The 17,893-nt window shown below is 48.0% G+C and overlaps 1 protein-coding gene across 5 annotated transcripts in view; it reads left to right on the plus strand.

Moving 5' to 3' along the window:
• Nucleotides 1-13,141: 13,141 nt before the first annotated feature.
• The window catches only part of ST3GAL2 (ST3 beta-galactoside alpha-2,3-sialyltransferase 2), a 48,748-nt gene continuing 43,996 nt past the window's right edge, over nucleotides 13,142-17,893 (plus strand). For 3 of the 5 annotated variants that reach the window (XM_060398221.1, XM_060398224.1, XM_015100362.3), the window contains exon 1: nucleotides 14,167-14,268. The gene's annotated coding sequence lies outside the window, so the exon portion shown is untranslated. Of the gene's footprint in view, nucleotides 13,233-13,473; nucleotides 13,723-14,166; nucleotides 14,269-17,893 lie in introns of those variants that run through there. The other 2 variants (XM_060398225.1, XM_060398223.1) reach the window with 2 other exon arrangements.

Here is a 17,893-nt window from a genome sequence, read left to right on the forward strand (position 1 = left end):
ATTCCACTCACTTTTTGTAACCTTGGCCAGTCACGTGGCTATTCTGTGTCACATACTCTTTATCTGTGAAATGGGGTAATAATTGTATCAAATGCCTGAGATTATTATGAGGATAAGATAAATTCTTGACTCCATAGTAAATGCTCCAAAATTACTAACCCTTGTTATGAGTATTGCTGTTATTCCCGCGTGGCCCCCTTAAAGCTGAATCAGTGGTTTATTCCTTGTTGTATCCTCAGTCACCGGAACATGCCTGGAACATGCCTGGGACATCGTCCGTGGTTAAAACAATGTGTTGAATGATGGAATGAATAAAGAGCAATCCCGTGCTCGGCTCCCACTCCCCCACTTCCTCCCCCAAACCTCTCTCCATCCCCCTTTCTCCCCCTGGAGTCACCCCCTCTCTTCACTTGGCCCAGGTCTCCTTCTTCCTGCACTTCAGCACCCACTCCTCCTCCTGTGAACCAGGAAGCCTCCAGGAGAGCTGTTCCTAGCAATGCAGACCCTGCTCTGCAGTGGAGGAGAAGGAAGGGGTGCCTGCAGCTGCAGCCCTGGGGGTGGCTCAAGGGAAACAGTGTTCCTGCTCAGAGGCCAAAGGCTTCCCCCCACATCCTAGGGCAGGCAGGCTCGCTGGGTCGGGCTCCAAGGCCACTAGTAAAGATATTCACAGAGGTTTTTATAATGAGATCAAGTCCTCAGTGCAGCCTGTCAGCAGCAGACACAAAAACGTGTAGCTCTCTACCCCCCATGATCTGGGTAGACAGAGCCATAAAAAAAAAAAAAAAAAAATTCTGATGTTATAATATAGGATAGATTCTAGGGTTCGAAATCAGACAAATCCTCTCCAGTTCTCATCACTTTCTGACAGTGTGAGCAAACCACTCAAATTCTTTGAGCTTCAGTTTCTTCCTCTGTAAGAATACAACAGTATTTGCCTAACGGTCTAGCACGTCCCTGGCACGGAGTAGGCATCCAGAAGTAAAGTGAACTGAAAGTCGCTCAGTCGTGTCTGACTCTTTGCAACCCTGTGGACTGTACAGTCCATGGCATTCTTCAGGCCAGAATACTGGAGTGGGTAGCCTTTCCCTTCTCCAGGGGATCTTCCCAACCCAGGAATCGAACCCAGGTCTCCTGCATTGCAGGCAAATTCTTTACCAGCTGAGTCACAAGGGAAGTCCAAGAATACTAGAGTGGGTAGCCAATCCCTTCCCCAGTGGATCGTCCTGACCCGGGAATCAAACTGGGTTCTCCTGCATTGTAAGCAGATACTTTACCAGCTGAGCTATGCGGGTAGTCCAAGTAGGCATCCCACTTCCTTATTGAACATGCTGCTAGACTGTGAGGGTGCAAGACTGGAAGGCTTCTTGGAGGAGTTGCAATCTGCAGGACCCTGCATGAGACGAGTGGCTGCTGCAGGATATCCCTCTGGGAGTCAGGGCTACCCAGGGGTATCTTAGGCTGAGTTCCCTAGATGCAGAACCAGACAGAGGGATTCTTGTGGGAGTGACTTTTTAGGGTAGTGAGAGAGACAGAATAAGGCAGGGGAAAAAGCAAACCAAAGATGGCTTAGCTAAGTCTAGCCTCAGTCTCATCCTCTGGGGATCTCAGGAGCATAAAATGCACCACAGGGCTTATTTTAGAAGCCGGGATCTGGACCTTGTACCCCACGCCGGTCGTTGGCTACGGGTGGGCCAGGGGGAGGCAGGGAAAAGAGGAGCAAAGTTTCCTGGGCATCTCCAGGCAAAGCGGTTCGCAGGGACTGATACCAGTTCTCCGGAGAAGGAGTCAGCTATGAGATGCTAGCAGCCAGCACTCATGACAGCTGGGGAATGGGTGGTCCATCCCTATGAAAGCATATTACCAAGAGCATTTACTGCAGGGGAACTGCTGGAGAGATGGGAGCTAGATGATGAAGGTGAGGAGAGGATAATAAACTCTCCTACCAGTCTTTCAAGGAGAAATTGAAGCAGCTGATTATTTTTTCTCCTTTTTTTCCTTGCCACTCCACATGACTTACGGGACCTTAGTTCCCCGACCAGGGATGGAACCTGTGCCCCTACAGTGGAAACGTGGAGTCCTAACCCCTGGACTGACAGGGAAGTCCCGGGTATGGTTTTAAATAATCAAAATCCAGACCTGATAGGATAACCAAATAGGTAACCCTTTCTGGAGAGCTATTAAGTGTACTTTATCATTAAGTGGCCATCTTCCCCAAAGCCTGACTTGCCTTTTCCAAATATCTTATGCAGTATTTTCCAAAGAGTGCTGCTATAGGATGTGTCTATATCTGTATACATGCTATAGGATGTACATATATACACATATATGTATATATATTCTATAGGATGTGATTATATATTAATAGTAGGATATAGTAGGAAATGGCAGCCCACTCCAGTACTCTTGCCTGGGAAGTCCCATGGACAGAGGAACCTGGTGGACTATAATCCATGGAGTCACAAAGAGTCAGACATGACTTAGCAACTAAACAACAACATAGGATGTTAACAAGTGTTGCTTCAGGAGAGGTAAAGATCCACTAAATAAAGATAAATGGGTTTATTTTATCCCCACAACTTTAAAATAAATAGACTGAGTAAGCAAAATGTGTGTGTATATATATATTCATACAATGAAATAGTACTCAACCATAAAAATAATGAGATATTAATGCATACTGCAACATGGATGAATCGAAAATGTGCAAAATGAAAGAACTCAGGCAAAAATTGCTAACTATTTTGTGATTCCATTTATATGAAGTGTTCAAAAGTGTTAAATCCATAGAGACAGAAAGCAAGCTCAGTTGCTAGGGGCTGGGGGTGGGAAGAATGGGGAGTGATCGCTTAATGGGTACAGGGTTTTCTTGTGACTATCCTATATTATAACATGTGAGGTGATGAAAAGGTTTTGGAACTAGAGGTACTGGTTTCTAGACACCGTGAATGCGCTAAATACACTGAATTGTATACTTTATCATAGTTAATTTTATGTTCCGTGAATTTCACCTCAACTTAAAATAAACGCCACTGAGGGACTTCCGTGGCGATCCAGTGGTTAAGACTGCTTTTTCAGTGCAGCGGTCATGGGTTTGATCCCTGCTTGGGGAACTAAGATCCTCCATGCCGCACAGCCAGAACATGTTAAAGCGAACAAACAATGACACATTTATGTGCTTGTTGCTAATGGGGTGTCATTGCTCCCGGGTCTTCTCAGTGGACAGGTACAGAGCTAGGGAAAAACAATTCCTATCTGGATGGGGAACCTCTAGGCTAAGCTATAAAGCATTTCACAAATATGTTAAGGAATCCTTTTTTCAGGCCATGCCTGCAGCTTGTGGGAATCTTAGTTCCTCGACCAGGGACTGAACCTTGGCAGTGAAAGCTTAGAGTCTCAACCCCTGGGACTGTTTATATACAGTTTCTCTGAGCTGAGCCTTAGTTTATACACCAGATCAATGGTCTCCATTGATATATTTGAAAATACACCTTTTAAAAAGTTAAATACTTTTAAGGTCTGTCAGAGTGTTTCACAAGGTCTCACGCTCTGAGAAGACAGGGTTCAATTCTTCAGTTTCAGTCATTTTCACAGTGCCTACCAGTGTGCTTTGCGCATAACGTGTAGTACACATTCTGTGGAGGACTTTGGATAAACTACACTCTCTTGCTGAGCTGTCTGCCGATCTAATTCTGCCAGAGGCTAAGAAATAGTCAATCTGATCAGTATTTCTGGAAGGTCTGTTTGGACCTACAAAAGCCCGAAAGCCTCTTGATGAAAGTGAAAGAGAGCGAAAAAGTTGGCTTAAAGCTCAACATTCAGAAAACGAAGATCATGGCATCCAGTCCCATCACTTCATGGGAAATAGATGGGGAAACAGTGGTAACAGTGTCAAACTTTATTTTCTGGGGCTCCAAAATCACTGCAGATAGTGACTGCAGCCATGAAATTAAAAGACGCTTACTCCTTGGAAGAAAAGTTATGACCAACCTAGATAGTATATTCAAAAGCAGAGACATTATTTTGCCGACTAAGGTCCGTCTAGTCAAGGCTATGGTTTTTCCTGTGGTTATGTATGGATGTGAGAGTTGGATTGTGAAGGAGGCTGAGTGCTGAAGAATTGATGCTTTTGAACTGTGGTGTTGGAGAAGACTCTTGAGAGTCCCTTGGACTGCAAGGAGATCCAACCAGTCCATTCTAAAGGAGATCAGCCCTGGGATTTGTTTGGAAGGAATGATGCTGAAGCTGAAACTCCAGTACTTTGGCCACCTCATGCGAAGAGTTGACTCATTGGAAAAGACTCTGATGCTGGGAGGGATTGGAGGCAGGAGGAGAAGGGGATGACCGAGGATGAGATGGCTGGATGGCATCACAGACTCGATGGACGTGAGTCTGAATGAACTCCGGGAGATGGTGATGGACAGGAAGGCCTGGCGTGCTTCGATTCATGGGGTCGCAAAGAGTCGGACACGACTGAGCGACTGAACTGAACTGAACTGAACAGAACTACTCTCCAAAAGTCTGTTATCTAGTGAAGTAATGATAACAAAAGGGCTTACCCTGGTGACTTAGTGGTAAAGAATCCTCCTGCAATGCAGGAGACGTGGGTTCATTCCCTGGGTTGGGAAGATCCCCTTGGAGGAGGGCATAGCAAACCACTGCAGTATTCTTGCCGGGGAAGTCCAATGGACAAAGGAGCCTGGCGGGCTACAGTCTATAGGGTTGCAAAGAGTTGGAGATAACTGAAGTGAGTGAGCAGGAGCAGAGTGATAACAATTGACACCATCAACTGAAGCTTCCCCAGTTCCATTCATTTAATCTTTAATCTGGATTAACAACATTTAGATCATCTTTAATCTTTTTTCTTACAATGCTTTAACAAATATCCATCTCTATGTGTAATTAAGAACATGTTCAGATAGGATGGATACCTCCTTAGAAATTACTAGGTCAAATTGCGTGTGCATGTGTAATTTGAAGACATTACCAAGTCGCTCTTCGCAGAGGCCGTATGGATTTCCAACCGCACTGGCAGTGTACCACAATCCTTGTTCCCCATATTCTTCCCAAGATAGCTATCAAGCTTTTTGATCTTTGCCAATCTGATAGGTGAAAAATGATATCTCGGTGTGGTTGTAATTTGCATTTCTTTTATTATTACAAGTGAAACTCAGAAAATAAGTGTCAGAACTTGGAAGAACTAAAATCCTTGCATACTGTTGGTGCGAATATAAAATGGTGCAGCCACTATGGAAAACATTATGATGGTTCCTCAAAAAATTAAAGGCAGAATTATCATATGATCCAGGAATTTCACTTTTGGTATACATCCAAAGGAATTGAAACCAGGAACTCAAAGAGATATTTGTAAACCCATGTTCATAGCATCTTTGGTCACAATAGCCAAAAGATGGAAACAACCCGAGTGTCCATCAACAGATGAATGGATAAAATGTGGCACATATCAGTGTATACAATAGAGTATTATTCAGCCTACAAAAAGAAGGAAATCTTGACGCATGCCACAACATGGATGAACACTGAGGACATTATGCTAAGTGAAATAAGCCAGGCACAAAAGGACAAATATTGTCTTCATACTTGCGTGCCTTGATAGTCAAATTCATAGAGACAGGAAGTAGGCTGGTGATTGTCAGGGACTGGGAGGAGGGGAAAGTGTGGGGAGTAACAGCTTAATGAGCACATAGTTTGAGTTTGGGAAAACCAAAAAATTATGAAGATAAACGGTAGTGTTTACCATACAACAACTTGAATGTACTTAATGCCACTGAACTGTACAATTAAAAATGGTTAAGATGGTAAATTTTGTGTATATTTTACTACAATTTTTAAGGATTTTTTAATGTGGACCATTTTAAAACTCTTTATTGTATTTGTGACAGTGTTGCTCCTGTTTCATTTTTTGGCTTTTTGGCTGTGGGCATGTGGGATCTAAGCTTCCCAAGCAGGGATCAAACATGCAACCGCTGCATTGGAAGGTGAAGTCTTAACCACTGGACCACCAAGGAAGTCCCTACCATAATTTTTGTTTTTAAAGGGTGAAGCTACTCATGTTTGCATGTCACAACCATTTGTGTCCTTCTCTGCGAACTGTCTGTGTTCTTTTCACAGGCCCCATTGTTCCTTGGTAATTTTACTGATTTACAGAGCGCTTTGTATTAGCCTTTTCTACCTGATATAAATTGCAAAATTTTCTTCCACTTTTCTGTTGACTTGGTTTCTGTTGTGGTTTTGGTTTTTAGCTGGGTATGCTGTACACATCTGACTAAGCTTTAAAAAAACATTTTATAAATTATAAACTAGAAGTTTGGGATTAACATTGTGAGTGTGTGCGTGTGTGTGTGTGCATGCGTGCTCATTGTGTCTGACCCTCTGTGACCCATGCGCTATAGCCTGCCAGGCTCCTCTCTGTATGGAATTTTCCAGGCAAGAATACTGGAGTGGGTTGCTATTTCCTCCTAAACATATACACGTTACTATACGTAAAATAGGTAAACAACAAAGACCTACTATATAACACAGGGAACTATACTCAATATAGTGTAATAGCCTCTAATGGAAAAGAATCTGAAAAAAGCACCCACGTGACACTGTGCAGGAGACAGGGATAAAGACCATCCCCAAGAAAGAGAAATACAAAAAGGCAAAATAACTGTGAAAAGAAGGGAAGCGAAAAGCAAGGGAGAAAAGAAAAGCTATACCCATTTGAATGCAGAGTTCCAAAGAATAGCAAGGAGAGATAAGAAAGCCTTCCTCAGAGATCAATGCAAAGAAATAGAGGAAAACAATAGAATGGGAAAGACTAGAGATCTCTTCAGGAAAATTAGAGATACCAAGGGAACAAACACTTCATGTAAAGATGGTCACAATAAAGGACAGAAATGGTATGGACCTAACAGAAGCAGAAGATATTAAGAAGACATGGCAAGAATACGCAAATCAGTTCAGTTCAGTTGCTCAGTTGTGTCCAACTCTTTGCCACCCCGTGAATTGCAGCACGTCAGGCCTCCCTGTCCATCACCAGCTCCAGGAGTTCACCCAAACTCACGTCCATCGAGTCGGTGATGCCATCCAGCCATCTCACCCTCTGTTGTCCCCTTCTTCTCCTGCCCCCAATCCCTCCCAGCATCAGAGTCTTTTCCAATGAGTCAACTCTTCGCATGAGGTGGCCAGAGTACTGGAGTTTCAGCTTTAGCATCCGTCCTTCCAAAGAACACCCAGGACTGATCTTTAGAATGGACTGGTTGAATCTCCTTGCAGTCCAAGGGACTCTCAAGAGTCTTCTCCAACACCACAGTTCAAAAGCATCAATTCTTCAGCACTCAGCTTTCCTCACAGTCCAACTCTCACATCCATACATGACCACAGGAAAAACCATAGCCTTGAATAGATGGACCTTTGTTGGCAATGTCTCTGCTTTTCAATATGCTAGCTAGGTTGGTCATAACTTTCCTTCCAAGGAGTAAGCGTCTTTTAATTTCATGGCTGCAGTCACCATCTGCAGTGATTTTGGAGCCCCCAAAATAAAGTCTGACACTGTTTCCACTGTTTCCCCATCTATTTCCCATGGAGTGATGGGACGAGATGCCATGATCTTCGTTTTCTGAATGTTGAGATTTAAGCCAACTTTTTCACTCTCCTCTTTCACTTTCATCAAGAGGCTTTTTAGTTCCTCTTCACTTTCTGCCACAAGGGTGGTGTCATCTGCATATCTGAGGTTATTGATATTTCTCCTGGCAATCTTGATTCCAGCTTGTGCTTCTTTTCCAGCCCAGCATTTCTCATGATGTACTCTGTATATAAGTTAAATAAGCAGGGTGACAATATACCATACACAGAAGTATATAAAAAAGACCTTCATGTCCCAGATAATCATGATGGTGTGATCACTCACCTAGAACTAGACATCCTGGAATGTGAAATCAAGTGGGCCTTAGGAAGCATCACTACGAACAAAGCTAGTGGAGGTGATGGAATTCCAGTCGAGCTATTTCAAATCCTCAGAGATGATGCTGTGAAAGTGCTTCACTCAATATGCCAGCAAATTTGGGAAAGTCAGGACTGGGAAAGTCAGTCTTCATTCGAATCCCAAAGAAAGACAATGCCAAGGAATGCTCAAACCACCAGACAATTGCACTCATCTCACACTTAAGTAATGCTCAAAATTCTCCAGGCCAGGCTTCAACAGTACATGAACTGTGAGCTTCCAGATGTTCAAACTAGATTTAGAAAATGGAGAGGAACCAGAGGTCAAATTGCCAACATCTGTTGGATCATCGATAAAGCAAGAGAGTTCCAGAAAAACAGCTATTTCTGCTTTATTGACTATGCCAAAGCCTTTGACTGTGTGGATCACATCAAACTGGAAAATTCTTAAAGAGACAGGAATGCCAGACCATCTGACCTGCCTCTTGAGAAATCTGTATGCAGGTCAGGAAGCAACAGTTAGAACTGGACATGGAACAACAGACTGGTTCCAAATAGGAAAAGGAGTACTCAAGGCTGTATATTGTCACCCTGCGTTTTTAACTTATATGCAGAGTACATCATGAGAAACACTGGGCTGGATGAAGCAAAAGCTGGAATCAAGATTTCTAGGAGAAATATCACACAATAAAATGTTTTTTTAAATTATGCGATAGTTTCAAATAAGAGATTCCTCTCAATATTTGTACTTTCTGTACATTGGTAGTTGTCAGATTTGGGGTGATTTATTTTTTCACCACTACTTTCTGAATATTTTACTTCCATCAGGGGTCCATTATCTGTCTTCATTTTTCATATTGGTAGCCATTGGTGATTTTTTTTACTAGATCCAGAGTTAAGTTAATATTTGAGCAGATGGTTCTCCAACTGTCCCTACACCATTTATAGAATAATTCATCTTTCCTCTCACTTATTTGAAATGTATCTTTACCATATGTCTTTACCATATTTCTGTATCTGAGTTTATTTGTAGACTTGCAGGTCTATGCTATTGATCTATTACACTATTCTAAAGGTACGTTTATAATATGTTTAATATCCGAGAGGACATTCACTACTTCTTCATATTACTAGTTTTTCAAAAATTTCCTCACTCGTGATTAAATAAAATTCACGTCTCTTTGCCATTTGGGCCTCCTCTCTCTCCTTTAGAGAGTACTGTGTACTTGCATAAACCAGACCTCCTTAGGAGGTAACCTTCCTTAATCTTGCAGGTGGTCATGATGACACACCAGTTGCTTTGTACGTGCACATCTGGGGTCTGTAAACTGTCAATATGTCATTCGATGAATAACCTTTTGTCTCAAGAACTTATATAATTGTGCTTTGACTTCTGATAGGCAGAACAGTCCTCAGGTTGGCTCAAATAGATTTTTCCATTTCTTTCTTAAATTTGACCATTGATTGATTTTTTTTATTGTTGGCACTAATCTTGCTTATTATTTTTTCAAATGAATTTTTTAAAAAGAGTTATTTATTGGCTGTGGTGGGTCTTTATTGCAGTGCTCGGGCTTCTCATTGCAGTGGCTTTTCTTGTGGCAGAACACGGCTCTAGGCACGTGGGCTTCAGTAGCTGAGGCTTGCAGGCTGTAGAGTGCTGGCTTAATCGGTGTAGAGCTGGTGCTTAGTTCAGCAACATGTGGAATCTTCCCTGACTAGGGATCTAATCACTGTCCCCTGCATTGTAAGGCAGATTCTTACCCAGTGGACTATCAGGGAAGCCCTCCAAATGAATTTTTAAAATAAACTGACCTGCTCCTCTTCCTCCCTCTCCAAAAACAAAACAAAACAAATGCTGCTGGTATTTGTACTGTGATCACATTAAATATACAGATTGACTTGATTTCTTTTTGACAGTCTTTCTATCCAACATCATTTTTTTTTTCATTTACTCTTTACAACAGTGCTACAAGAAGGGTCTGTTATTATGGCCATTCTGTTATTATCATCGCCATTTTACAGATCACAGAATTGTGTAGTTTGCTCCGGGTCACACAGACCATTAGGTGTGGGAGCTGACCTTTCTGGGTCAAGCAGAAAGCGGGGGAGGGAGGGAGCCACCTCCTCTTTGCATGTTGCTACTTAGTTGCAGTTTGCCTCCAAAGCCACATGGCTCCTCGGTCTCCTTCACTTCCTGGTCCACTGCTTCCCTTGCTGTGGATGGTCACCAGCAAAGGTCAGCTTTTAAGTCAATGGTGCGAATTCCAGTATGACGCGAGAGGTGACGTTCGCAGGTGGCTGTGCGGCTGAGGCCACTGGGGAGAACCTTGAGGAGGAAGGAGAACCTCAAGGTAGACTTCAAACAGTCCGGCAGAATTTGGACTGGTGGAGAGGACAGGAAAACACCACTAGCAAGAGGAAATGGGGAAAGACCAATCTGACATCTAACTGGGAGATAGGTGGGTGATGATGGCAGCTCCTGTTGGAGCTGTGGGACAGAGAGGGTCTCTGCGCTGCCCATGAAATGACATCTCCTGAGTAATCTGCTAACAGACATTTGGGTGATGGGTGTCAACACAAAAAGACTCATTCCCTTCTGCCTGTGAGGGAAAGTCGCCATCGCATGTGACTGAGGCGCAGCGGCAAAGTCCTTACAGGAAGGGCCTGGCAGCTGGTCTTAGGGGCAGAGCATGGAGTTGTATGTGGATTACTTAACCCCCTGTCATCCGTGACAGGCTTCCCAGGTGGCGCAGCAGTTAAGAATCTGCCTGCCAGTGCAGGAGATACAAGAGGCAGGTTCGATCCCTGGGTTGGGAGAGAGGCAGGTTCGATCCCTGGGTTGGGAGAGAGGCAGGTTCGATCCCTGGGTTGGGAGAGAGGCAGGTTCGATCCCTGGGTTGGGAAGATCCCCTGCAATAGGAAATGGCAACCCAGTCCAGTATTCTTGCCTGGAGAATCTCACGGACAGAGTAGCCTGGCGGGCTATGTACGGTCCATGGGGTCGCAAAGAGTCGGACATGACGGAGCATGCACAGACTATAGTCTGTGACAGGGACACAAATCAAAAAAATTAAAAACAGAAAAGCATTCAAGCATTCCCCAGAGAGGTCAGCATTAGTCAGGGTCCAATGCCTCTGGTGTCCTCTGGGCTACATGCCGAGGGACCTAGCAATAACTCACCCTTTGGCCTTTGGTGGATGGGAGGAAGGCTGGAGCTTGGGGCCCCAGGGCTCACCGCTCATATCCATTTTGTCAAAGATAAACAAAAACATCTTAATAGTTAACAGACAAAAAATCTTAATAATTGACACAAAAATAAACAAAGCAGGCACTAGTTAAAGTGGTAAGGACAGGTTTTAACCAATATGTTATTGATATACACTGCAACTTGGATTTACACAGAGGCGACTGGACACTTTAAAGGGAGAATGAAGTATGGAGGGAGGTGAGCAGAGAAGTGAAAAAGTACAAAGGGTTGGTCAGTGTAAATGCTGACTAGGTCAGCTGTATCTGTGAGCTGGCAAGTACTGAAGTTAGGATTCTACTCTCCCACAGAGGCCCTATTCTTTCCAGTGGTTATATTTCAGAGGAATGGCTTTCAGGTCCTTGAGAAAGACACATAAGACATATACATTTGATTCACACCTTAAAGGGAAAGGAAGAAGTCACAACTGTAAGCCTTTTTAGTAAACACTCTAAGAAGGGGTGGGGGGGTACTTATAACTGGTATTGGCTAGAATAAACAGTAAATTTTTGAGCTTTATCAGGCAGGCACTTGGTGGGGGTAGAGCCGTCCCAAGGATGCGGCCTTGAGATATTAGAGACTATGCTACTGTGTTTAAGTCTTTTAATGTGGGGGGAGGTTGTGTGTGTTAGTGGTTCAGTCCTCAGTCATGTCCAACTCTTTGTGACCCCATGGACTGTAGCCTGCAAGGCTCCTCTGTCCATGGAATTCTCTAGGCAAGGAGACTGGAGTGGGTAGCCATTCCCTTCTCCAGGGGATCTTTCCCAATCCAGGGATTGAACCCTGGTCTCCTGCACTGCAGGCAGATTCTTTACTGTCTGAACCACCAGGGAGGAGGTGGATAAAGTCATCTGCGTTGAGAGTACAGTTTTTTGGTTTTGGGGGGGGGTGGTTTTGTGGCTGCGCTGTGTGGCATGTGGGATGTGATCTTAGTTCCCTGACTAGGGACTGAACTGCAGTGGACCAGTCGAGTCCTAACCAAGAGTATAGTTTTCATAGGCCAAGGTTGAGACATATGGGAGAAGCGGGCCTACAGGAGCCTGGTTAGAGTTTGGTGGAGCAGAGAACTTGATCATCCCACAGCTGAAATCGTACCGGAGGGTGGTCACCAAGTTTCGTCTTGGAGTTCTATAGCTCCCAGAACATCAGGCTAGCAGGTGGTTAAGGGTCTACCCAGGTAGGTGTGGTGTGAGAGTCACTTTCGGATTCCTGACAAGTCAAGAATCCACCTTCTGACCTCTCAATCCTCCAGCCTGTTATAGGTCATGGAACACCTGGAAGCAGAGGATTCTACGGAGCTGACCCTATCCTAGAGGTTTGAGATCTCAACCCCTGGCTTGCATCCGTAGTTTGGGGAGTAGTACCAGGTATACCCTACAAGCTCCCCTTTGGAACAGAAAACCTTACCAGCTTTGAAGAGAATGCTAAAGGCTAAGGATTGGGACATCCTTCAGGCTCATGCGGAAAGTGAAAGTCATTCAGTCATGTCTGACTCTTTTTGACCCCATGGCCTAGACAGTCCATGAAATTCTCCAGGCCAGAATACTGGAGTGGGTAGCCTTTCCCTTCACCAGGGATCAAATCCAGGTCTCCCACATTGCTGGTGGATTCTTCACCAGCTGAGCTACATGGAAGTCCAAGAATACTGGAGTGGGTAGCCCTTCTCCAGATCTTTCCCACCCAGGAATCAAACCAGGGTCTCATGCATTGCAGGCAGATTCTTTACCAGCTGAGCTCTCAGAGAAGCCCTCAGGTTCATGTAGCATTTTCCTTTCACTGCATCAACTGATTGATTTATTTAAAATAAAAAGAATGTTTTTGTGCTAAACTAGCCTGAAACCCCACTTTCTATGGCCTGGCTCCTCTGAGGCTCATATTATCCCACAGCAGGCTCCTCCCACGGGAGGGGTATGGGTCAGCTGTGTTTAAACAAACTCTCCAGGAGAATCTGATAGCCGCCTGTCAAAGAATCAGCGACTTACAGGCCTCCCTCTGCCAGAGGCGATAAAGCTTGGAGGGCAACTGGGAATTTCAACAATTTGAGGTAGATCTGGAAACTGGGGAAAGCACGTGCTAAGAGAAGACATAGAAAAATATTTCAAATGGTTAATACTTTGCCCTATGTGTGTACTTTGTCCTAAACAGTAGGGAGCTAAGAGGGTCAGCTAGAAAGAGAGTGGGTGGGACTGGAATTATCAATAGAAGGTCCCCAGGGGGATGAGCGCTCCAGGAAACCGAGAGACACTCGGCCTCCTTTTTCCAGGCAGGGAAAACCCCACGCCCACGTGGGGTGATTTTTCTCCCGCCTGGACGCAGCGGCCTCACCGCAGCTCCGGCCTCACCGCAGCTCGGGCTTGCGGAGCCCGGGCAGGAAGCCAAGCTAGCCTCAGGTCAAGGCTGTTTCCGCGCGAATGGTAACCGTCCCCAGGGTGAGGCTCTCGAGCCAGAGGCTTCGCCTGCAGCCCTGCGCGGCTGCAGCGGACCACAGCCGTGTGAGGCATCCTCCGCTGCTGGGCGCCCCCCTCGAAGTCCAGGTATTCAGCTCCGGCACAGCGCGTCGCAGACCCCACACCCTGTCTCCGCCGTCGGTACCCCGGCCTCCCGGGAGTGGAAACCTCCCATCCCCCTCCCCTCCCGCGCTGTAGACGCCCCGAGTCCCCGCGGGACTACAAAGCCCACAAGCGCGCGAGCTGGCGCGCTGTCTTCTGGGAGTAGTAGTTCCGCGCGCCGGGCTCTCCTGGCGGCGCGGCGCGCGCTGGACTCCATTTCCCAGGATGACTAAGCGAGCGGGGGAGGGGGCGGGGCAGGGCCGGAGGATGTGAGTGGGGAGGGGGCCCTAGCCCCCCGCCCCCACCCTTCCTTTCCAGTCAGGCTGGGTGGGGGGAGGGGCCGGGCTGAGGCGGCGGCGGCGGCGGCTCGCTCGGGGCGGGTAAGGGCGGGACTGGCCCGCTGCGGGCGGACTGGGGAGCCGCTGAGCTAACGGGTCCGGACGCCGACGGAGGCGGCGGCTTTCTCTGCACCGGCGGCGGCGGCGGCGGGAGCGGCGAGCATGGCCCGCGCGGCGCCCGGAGCTGACTGAGGTGCGCGGGCGGGCGGGCGGGATACAAGGCGCCCCGGGCCCCTCGCTGCTGCGAACCCCCTCCGCGCGGGCAGCTGGCTCGACCAGCGGCCCAGACCCTCCCGCTCCACCCCGGCAACTTCCCCTGGGTCGGGGCCCTGGGATCCCCCGTGGGGGCGGTGGTCCTCTTGCCCTGGCCTCCCTCCCGGTTGCCCGCCTTCTGCTCCTGCACCTCCAGCCGTTCCCACGCGCGGCTCTTGCACCCCGTGGGGGCAGTCCCCAGCCCCGGGAAGTGCTCCGTGCCCCAGTCCCGACTTCAGTCCACTGCCTAGTTCGCACCCGCAGCCCCGCGCGCTCTCCTGGCCTGTGCACTCCTTGGAGACCCTCGCCCCGCTCCTCCTGGCCACAGGCTGTCTTTGCACCATCGGCAGCTCTCTCCTCTTTCCCCTACCTGGCACTGCCCCCGAGCCATCCACAGTGGCCCAGTTCTCTCTGACGAGACCAACAGCCTGACCTCCTTCCCACTTCGGAGAAACCGAGGCTTGGCACAAACCAGGAACTTGGCCAAGTCCATGCCCCAGCCCTGTGGGGCTGATCTGAGCCCTTGCCTTGCCATGAAAGAGTCATTTCTTCCCTCCAGTCATTCCTCTGTGACTGGACCAAACTTCCCAGTTGCCTGCTGCAGCTCTGTGCTGAGCTCACTTTAGTCTCCCTGTTGGCGGTTTCCCACTTCTGTTTCCCCCTCCTCCTTCCTGTATTTAATTTCTGGCCTCCTTTGCCTGTAGAGTCCCCCACCCATCACTCATTTACTCAAGTTAGCCTTTTGATTTCTATTTCTTGCCGACTGCATCCATCTCCCATCTTGCCTCTTGCTTTCAGCTACAGTAAAACACTGAAGAACGGAGTCTAAGGTGGTGTTGGGGGAAAGGGGAGAGGTGCTGGTGGTGGGAAGGGAGTGGCAGCCTCTTTCAGCTAAAGCTGCGAGAGGGCTCAGGGCACTCTGGAGTCCCTCAGTCAGTCAGTCCTAGCCAGTGATGCACACTCCCATCTTGTCTCTGGGACAGTTGTCTGGAAGCTGGTTGGTCATTTCTTCCTCTCATTATGCATGGTGGACTCCACCATCCCTCCGAGATGGAGGGAACCTCCTACATTGGTGGAGATGGCGGCATAAGAGAAGTCTGGGAGACCACACCCCTAAGCCTCATCTTGCTTCTGCTGCTAACTTTGGAGATGGTTGCCGCCAAAGGGAAGGATGCTGCTAGGTGCCCCCTGAGCTCTTTGTGGAGGAAGACGTAGTAACTGTAGGTGGTGATCTCAAGTTTAGTCGTGATGTTCAGGGTTTGAAGGAAAGAGGGAGCCAGGGCTCAGAGAGGTGGTGGAAACTTGCCTGTATCAGGGTTTTTTGTTTTGTTTTGTTTAGTTTTGTTTTCTTATCTTCCTTCGGGAGATTTACCTATGGGTCTGTCCCTTCTTAGCCCAGTTTTCAGCTTCTCAGTGGGAAGTTGGGGGAGGGAGGGAAATCTATGAGCCATCACGAAGGCAGACTCTGGGAGTTCCATTGGGGTCCTGAATGAGCAATCTTGATGTGAACCAGATGGTTCCCTGCTTCAGCACCCGCTCTCTCATCCTCCCCCTTGGCTGTGAATAGGACATCTTTAACCCTGTAACTTGAGAATGGAGGTGGGGAGGCCAGGGGGCCAACTGTCTGTGTGCGTGTTTATGTCTGCATCTGTGCTCACCCTGTGAGCTTGCCAAGGGCCTGTGGGAGTGACCCTGCGTGGGAGTGCAGTGCCAGGATGTGCTGTGTGGCATGCTCACAGCCCTCTAGGAACTTTCCCAGCCCAGACCCCACATGGGGTCAACTTCTCAGCTGCTAAGAACCACTGGGTGTGGCCTCATGGTCCATTTCCCCACAAGCCAAACCTCTGGACCTGAAAGATGCCTCGGGCGAGGATCACTCTTCTTTGGAAAACTACCTGCAGTTACGTGGAGTCTCAAAGAGCAGCCTGAGGTGGGGTGGGTTTCCTAGAATTGGAGTTCCCGCTTCCCAACTTGGAAAGAGAGGAGCCGGCGAGGGGAGGAGGAGCTGATTCCTTTACCTCATTCTGTACCCCATCCTGCCTTGTGTATTGTGTACTTGATTTTGACCTCTTCCCCCCGCCCATCCCCCCCCCCCCGCCCACCCCGTTAGACTGTGAAAGTCCTTCAGATATGTCCTCGTTTCTGAAATATCACCCTGCGGCTCGGTCCTTGGCACAGAATAGGTGTTCAGTAATCCCCCTGAAGAGCTGTGTAAGGCGCAGTTTGCTGGGCCCCACTCCCAGACATTTCTGATTCAGGCAGTCTGGGTGTGGCCTGAGATTTTATTTCTGTACGGCTTCCTGACCATAGCACTTGAGAACCACTGGTTTGGGGCCAGGAGAGTTGCCTGGGCAATTAATCCAGGCCCATGTAAAGTCTTCAGAGAGGCTGCCCCCCACCTGGTTTCCCCACCCAGGACTGTTCTGGCAGCTTCCCTGGGCTGGTCTTTTCCTGCCCTTCCCATGCTTTCCAGTGTTGGCTAGATTAATGGTTGGGGTGACTTGAGGGCCTGAGCCCCCAGTCCGCCTGTAACCACATAGCAGACACTGTGCTGTGGCCATTTGAAGGAAGGACCGCACCCCCCCACCCCCCCACCCCCGCCCCCAGCTCCAAAGCAGGACGTTTAGGCACCAGGGCTTTGGGGAAGGACATGGGGAAGCAGACCCTGAACCAGGTGCTCGTCTGCCCTGTCCCTCAGACTGAGCAGGTTGGGTGCTGGCCGTGGCTGCACACTGGACAGGATGCCAGAACTCTGAAATTGAGACAAACAGGAGGAACCCCTTACATTGTGCTTTAACTTTGCCACATATTTTTTCATGTACTGTTTTTCAGGAGGTTTATAAGGCAGAGGTAGACCCAGGTGGGGTTACCAAGAAACGGAGATGCTCTGTGGTCACACAACAGGCCCAGGGCTCATGATTTCAACCTGCCAAAGGAGCATCTGCTAACCCAGAAGCTGTGAATAGCTGGAGTGACGGCTGCTGTTCCTGAGTGGTTACTTCTAGCCAGGCACCTGGCTGGATGTTCTTGCATGTAGGCCCGTCACATTCTCACAGCAGTGTTGCAGGGTTAGCATTATTGTCACTTTTTCACAGATGAACTGAGGCTTACAGAACTTATGAGATTTGCCCATAAACTCAGCTGGTAAGTGGAGGATATGGAAGCCAGACGGGGTCTTTCTGACCCCGTGCTTTTTGTCCCTCACTGCCTGTGTTGCCCAGGAAACATGTAATTGGCCTTTGAGTTGTCTGCCCACAAAGCCTGGTGAATTTATTGAGTCTGGAACTCTGCCAGCTGTTGTGAAGGAGAAGATGACCAAGTCTCTGTCCACCGGGAGCGGGGTAAGACAGGCACTCCGATGTCCGCGGTGGGAGGCAGAAGGGGCAGCCGGGGGCTTGTAGGTTTAGAGGAGGATTCCCCAAAGAGGGCTCAGAAGGGGACTCTGGGTTGGGCCCTGAAGGGGAAGGCAGAGATCCAGCAGTGCCTGCAGGCCGGGGAGCGTACTGGCCAGCAGGGGAAGGAGGGACCATAACGGCGCTTTCAGGGCATTTTCCCTTTTGGTTGGA

This window comes from Ovis aries, chromosome 14 (genome assembly GCF_016772045.2).
Source record: "Ovis aries strain OAR_USU_Benz2616 breed Rambouillet chromosome 14, ARS-UI_Ramb_v3.0, whole genome shotgun sequence".
Lineage (NCBI taxonomy): Eukaryota > Metazoa > Chordata > Mammalia > Artiodactyla > Bovidae > Ovis > Ovis aries.